Source organism: Symphodus melops, assembly GCF_947650265.1.
Source record: "Symphodus melops genome assembly, chromosome: 8".
Taxonomy (NCBI): domain Eukaryota; kingdom Metazoa; phylum Chordata; class Actinopteri; order Labriformes; family Labridae; genus Symphodus; species Symphodus melops.
In genome coordinates this window covers 26,222,973-26,229,414 of record NC_136698.1, presented here as the reverse complement: position 1 = coordinate 26,229,414, position 6,442 = coordinate 26,222,973, and positions in this window count along the sequence as shown.

The following is a 6,442-nucleotide window of genomic DNA, read 5'->3' as shown; positions in this document are numbered from 1 at the left end:
CCTTCTTGGGCAATGACATCATATGACATCATATGACATCAGACATCAAAGACATCAAAGACATCAAAGGCGATGGAATCAATCAACGATTATGATGCTGAGTATGATGCTGTGTTTTTATGTGAATTCTGAAGTTGGAAATTCCAAGTCCCCAATCCAAAACATCATCAGAAACGTTCCCTAAAGTCAGAATTCCATCTCGGAAACTCTTTACACTGTACAAAGAGAGCAGCTCTAGACCGTAATCTTTGTCATATTATTCACAAAGGCCCAACATCAATCCATATTAATTAAAAAAAAATCAATACTTTAAGTTTGGAGGAGTTTAAGTATCTCGCGGTCTTGTTCACAAGTTGGGGAAGAATGGAATGTGAGATCGACAGACGGATCAGTGCAGCGTCAGCAGTCATGCAGACGCTGTATCTTTCCGTCTGGGTCTCGATTTACCGGTCGATCTTTGTTCCTACCCCCAGACACTTTCTCCGGCTCTTCTGGTGGGACCCAGAGGCGTTCCCAAGCCAGCCGAGAGACATAGTCTCTCCAGTTTGTCCTGGGTCTTCCCCAAGTACACAAACACAAACAAACATTCCCCAAACATGCCCGGAACACCTCCCTGGGGATACGTCCAGGGGGGATCTGGACCAGATGCCCAAGCCACCTCAGCTGACTCCTCTCGATGTGAAGGAGTAGCGGCTCTATAGCTCCTCCCTCATGGCCAAGCTCCTCACCCTTTTTTTAATTATGCGCCCCGCCACCCTACGGAGGAAGCCCATTTCAGCCGCTTGTAACCAGGATCTCGTTCTTTTGGTCATGACCCAAAGCTCATGACCATAGGTGAGGCGAGGGAAGTCTCTGCTAAGATTGGTTCCCCTCGAACCAGCCCTAGGTAAGTGGTAGAAAATGGTTAGATAGATGGATGGATGGATATTTTACATTTATCTTATTTTTTTTAAAGGTTAACTCCAATACTCTACTCTCCAACTTGCAAACACACCTTTACTGGCAACCTTAATCACGCAAACTGCTACTGAGGGGGCCTGATGAAGGTCTTGCATGAAAACATTGCAAATAAATGTTTATTTGTAAGTTAGACAGTGTTCAGAAGTCTCTGTCTCTGCACCTGTCCTATGAAACAGATTAGTTGAAAGTAGCATAGTTAAATTATCAAGTCATTTATTACTGGGGAATTGACGCTTGGTTGTGTATGTTGTAACAAGCAGTACAGTATATATACACAAATTGATTAATTGATCAATAAAGAAAAAGTGTGTGAAGCAAAGACAGTGGAGAGACGTCTGATAATGAAGATCAACAATCAAAATTTAAAAATAAAAAATTACAAATGAGTACATATAAAACAAAAATACATGTGCAGAGAAATTAATATAATTCTTTAATTGTATGAAAAATGCATTGATCCAAAGAGTCTGGGACTTTCACCAGAGGGAGGAACAGATGTTTTATGTTATACATTAAGACTAGAAGACTTTCTGAGATTTTTTTTTTTTGCATGTGCAGATATCAGTTCAAAGTGATTCATTAAAGCTAAATCTTTGTGTGATGATTTAGCTTAATAACCATATGCTTGATACATACAGCACAGTGCGTCTACTGGAACTCTTGTTCAACACATGCACAGTGCAACAATAACAATCACTTACCTCACCATAGTGCACCCCCTGTTCATCACCATCATCAGTATACAACATAGCACTTAACATGATGAAAGCTGAGAGGGTTGCATAACACCAACTTGTGCATACAACCAAAGCCGGCTGAAATGCAAGTGGGGGAAACTATTAAGACTACTGATGGGAACCAAAACACTTGTGACACTTGCCTACAGATCCTGCATGTGAGCAAATATAGTAAACAAACCCCATAACATCATGCCCGTGGTGACCATTGCATCCATTTGTGTCCTGCTGTAACCTAATTCTGTAAATTTCTCGATATCTCTTGAACCACTGCTGTGTTTTGATAAAGTCTTACTGAGATATCTTCGACCAATAACTGTGCAGGCTATCAGGTTGTTAACTTTGAAAACAGAATCTGAAATGATAAGATACAGTTAGGTCTATTTTTGGCTCATAGAAACAGTCAGTCTGTACTTAGGAAGAATTCTGGTTCCTTCACGCCTTACATTAAAAGCACAAAATGACAGGAACATGAGGGCTTCATATGGAGACATAAGGAATACAAGAGGGTTGCTGTTCACAGAGTTTATAGTTTTCCTTTGTGTGTGTGTGTGTGTGTGTGTGTGTGTGGGGGGGGGGGGGGGGGGGGGGGTTACGTGCAGCCACTTTGTGTAATGTTTTTGTTTTTTTATTGCAACCAAAAGCAATTCATAAAGATCTGCATCCTTTTATGTTTATCAGGAAACCTTCCCAAGTATAATGTGACAAATGAAAAATCGACTTCTAATCCAAAAATACTTTTTACCCATTTCTTTCACAACCTCGTGCCTATATGGATGGATTTCCTTTCACTGTATTTGTATAAAAACAGCAAAGTGTCTGAGATTGGATTGTTTTCTATAAATGTGAAGGTGTTTTAAGATAAAGTCTTAAAAGGTTAAGATAAAGTATTTAAAATAAATGGAGGCCGACGCAAAACAAGCAACAAACTACATTATTTTGCTCTTCTGAACAACCTGCAAGTTTGGATTCTTTCACCTGTAATGACTCATTTATCCAGAAGATGGAACGATAACAGCAACAACAACAGTTGAACCTGTTCCAGCTCTGCAGAGGTTCAGGCTGCTTCCAGTTAAGCAAAAAAAAACTCCCACTCCTGTGAGAAAACAGCTGTTCCTGGCTGCTCCTATTCCCGATTAATTTACTTCTCGGTAAACTGCACAGTCTGACAGTAAACTCAAACTTTTTCAATGTTAACAAACTGACTGTTCAGTGAGTGTAGCTGACTGTCAGTGCTGGTGCGGCCACATGTGTGAATCCTGGGGCTTCCTGTACTCCCTTAGAGTCTCTCAGGCTGATCTTTAAGCACCAGGACTGTTTGTGCTAAGAATGCTCTGTACTTTTATTAGCTTTTATGCTGAGGGCTGTTGACCTTGACTCAGTCACGTCTGACTGTTTCATCTGAAACAGATGATACTACTGTATGTATAAAAAAGAAGCTTGTTCTGCAGAATACCAGAAGCACTGATTTATTGACTCCACTATACTGGAGGTGGCAAAATGCCTCAGATCGACAAGGTTGAACCATGCTAACAAGTTAGCGAACTGCAACAAGACGGTTCTGTCAGGCATTGCAGCGATAAAAGTAAAAATCTTCTGGACTATTGTGAGTGATTTTGGTTTTCTTAATCTCAGAGACTGTTGGCAATTTCCTGATTATTAGGGTTTTATTCATATAAATCCTACAGTGTGCCTTGATTTTTTCATGAATGACTTTGAATTTGTCATGTTTGAGTGCGATCACATTTTACCGATGCACTGCAGCGATTTATTCAAAGGATGGAAGGAGGACGAGGTTACTCTTTGAGCTCAGAGTCATTTACATTCTTTGGATCAAAGATTGTCATCTGTGATCATCAGTGGGACTTTGTCAAAAAAACTCTTTGGCTAATGTCTGTCTTACTGTGAACCTTTTATTGTGAAATACCACCTGCAGCAGGAAGTGTTCTCTTCAGTTAATCATTTACCAAATGGGCTTCATTGTGCCCGACACATTTGAGCTTAATGAGAGCTAATTTTACAGCCTCAGTCAATGATTGCTTAATTAATGATTTTTTTATGGTTTCATCACCTTATTCAAGGGTTCTGTTTACCAGCAATCTACTGTAGATGGAGATGTTACCCAAGTCCAGTTGACAGAGATAATGTTTATGTTTTGTTACATTGGAGTAATGGCATATTGCATCAAAAAGACTGTCGATGTGCACAAATCCTCTGCCTTCAACCATTGAACAGCCACTGCATCTTACTGCACAGTAATCTTACAACAAGGCTACTCTGACAACAAACTTGGAAAATGATTTCCCTCCCCCCCTCTGGCTTCTGAGCAGCTCCAGGGTGGGCGTGCAGATAGCTTCTGTCCACATTAAGACGTAAAACAGGATCAACATTTCTGCCTGAATATCATCCACATTATATATTCAAAGGTGAATACACTTTGTGATTATGTACTCATGAGCAGATAGTGACACCAGCTGATGATGCATAATTATTTGGAGCTATTAGCAGCTAGAATCTATTCATATTGGACCAGACACTGACAAAGTATCCCGGTAAAATAATCGTATTTCCTGCAGGGTATATATTTTTTTTGCAGAGTTCCTCTCCTTTAGAAGCATCGCTCTTTTTTAAATTTTTTATTTCATTTCCACAGACTTTGGTGGATTGAGTCGGCAGCCTAGCCCGCATCCAGCATGTAAACCTGCCTCGAGTCCACCTCGTTGTTTTCAGATACAGACCCAGGGCTCCGATGTCAGACTACAAGCCAAACAAACAGGCACATCTGGCACAATAGAATCAATCAACTGCATCACTGAGCTGCGTATATGCTGAGTTCTGTGTGCTGCACGTTACACAAAAACAACACTTATTTCTCAAAGATTAATCGGAAGTTCTCAAAGTTTCTTAAATGTTGTTTTGAAAATGAAGAGAGAGAGAGAGAGAGAGCCTCCCTTGCTTCCCCCACCCTCCAGGGTCGCGGTAAACAGGCCAACAGATAAACCTGGGGAAAACCCTGATTAAGAAAGGTCCTGACTCCATCAAAATACAAATGATTTAACCTGTTTACTTCTTTCATTCTCCAGTTTGTCGTGTGGTAAAAGTCGGTCATGTCACTGCCGCATCAGAGAAGCCTCATGAAAAAGTGAATGAAGATGAGGAATGAAAAGTCATCACAACTTGTAGTTCAAGAGTCAGACTGCACATCAGCATGTGCACAGACTCACATGAGAGGAGTCTGTGGTTGTTTCTGAGAAGTCACTGCGGAGGAATTTCAAAGGAATGTCAGAGAGGTTTTGGATTTCACTGCATGTCTGAGCAGCGGCTTGAGGAGGCGTTAAATTAAACAAGAGGGTTACAGACAGTATCATCAAACTCTGTGATTAACAATTACTGTACACTTACTGAAATTGAACTCAACAGCCGTTAAAACACTGAAAAAGCAGACGACAGTGTGTCTTGTGCACGTGTCAGGGCCCTTGCTTTTCATGTCATACATGTTCCTATGTTAACTGTCTCGCTCCTTGTTGGAGTTTTTTCCCCCTTTTTGTTGATGTTTTGTTGGATTTGACAGAGTAAGCTTTTGCTTTTTTGTTTAAATAATATATTTAAGTGTAGTCTGCGCTTGAGTTCTTCTTCTTTGTTTTTTTTTACTGCGTGTCAGAGAGAGCTTTGCAACCGTCCTGGCTCACATCGATTAATGTGTTCTCCATATTAAATGGAAATACTGATTGTACTCAACTCAATTTATTTACTTAGCTATCTAGGTAACCCCTCTTATTACAATCCATTCATCATCAAGTATATGAATTCACGATCAGGCTTCGTCTGACGGACAACAGAAGAGAGGACGAAGAAGAAACAGAGATGATTGTTCTTCCACTAATTACACACAGATTTCCCTGTGAACTGCAGGAACTCCACACGCTGCAGTTTACACTGACACACTCTATTAAAGTAATGACAGCTCCATGAATGCAGAGCGACAACACTGCAGCCATAAAGTGCACATCATCACAGGTCAGCTGAGCTGTAAATACCCGTTAAGACCTGAGTAACTCTGACTCTCCTCAGCCGGGGAAACTAAATCCCTCCGAGGTTACAACCTTTGTGTTTTCGTTGTGCAACAGAAACACGTTTGTTTTCTGTGACGGCTCTAAAGATGTGTTTGTGTGACATCTATTGCCGGAGTTACTAATCCTTTCAAACCCAAACTCCTCTTGTTGTCTCCCGCAGCGATGGATAACACTGATATCGTCTTAAGTCGTGTTTTTATTGACCGGCAGCACCGACCCTCACGGATCAATACGAGCTGAAATTCCCCGGCTCTGTGACCTTGAACAAAATGTCTAAGTGTCCATACATGCTGCCGCCGCATGTCTCCTGTGAGACACTTATCATCAGCGTGTCACTGATAGGACCAGGAACAAGCTTTAATAGCTGACATATTAAAACACAGCTTCTGCTAAAACATCACCCATCACTCGGAGGGATTCTATTGTTTCCTAAATTCACAGCTCTTGGAGCATCTGTCAGGCTCTAACCCGACCGAAATCATTGATTTTCACCAGACAAACAAAAGAAGATTTAGAAAAGAAGTTTGATTTCAAAAATCTTTCAGAGGACAGCGACTTCACTTTTAAAAACACACACCTACAAGGTCACGCTTTTAGTACCTCTAAATATGTTGCTGGATAAGATCAAGGATGAGTTTTACAAGGTCTTGAAGTTATTCAAAAACTGGGATT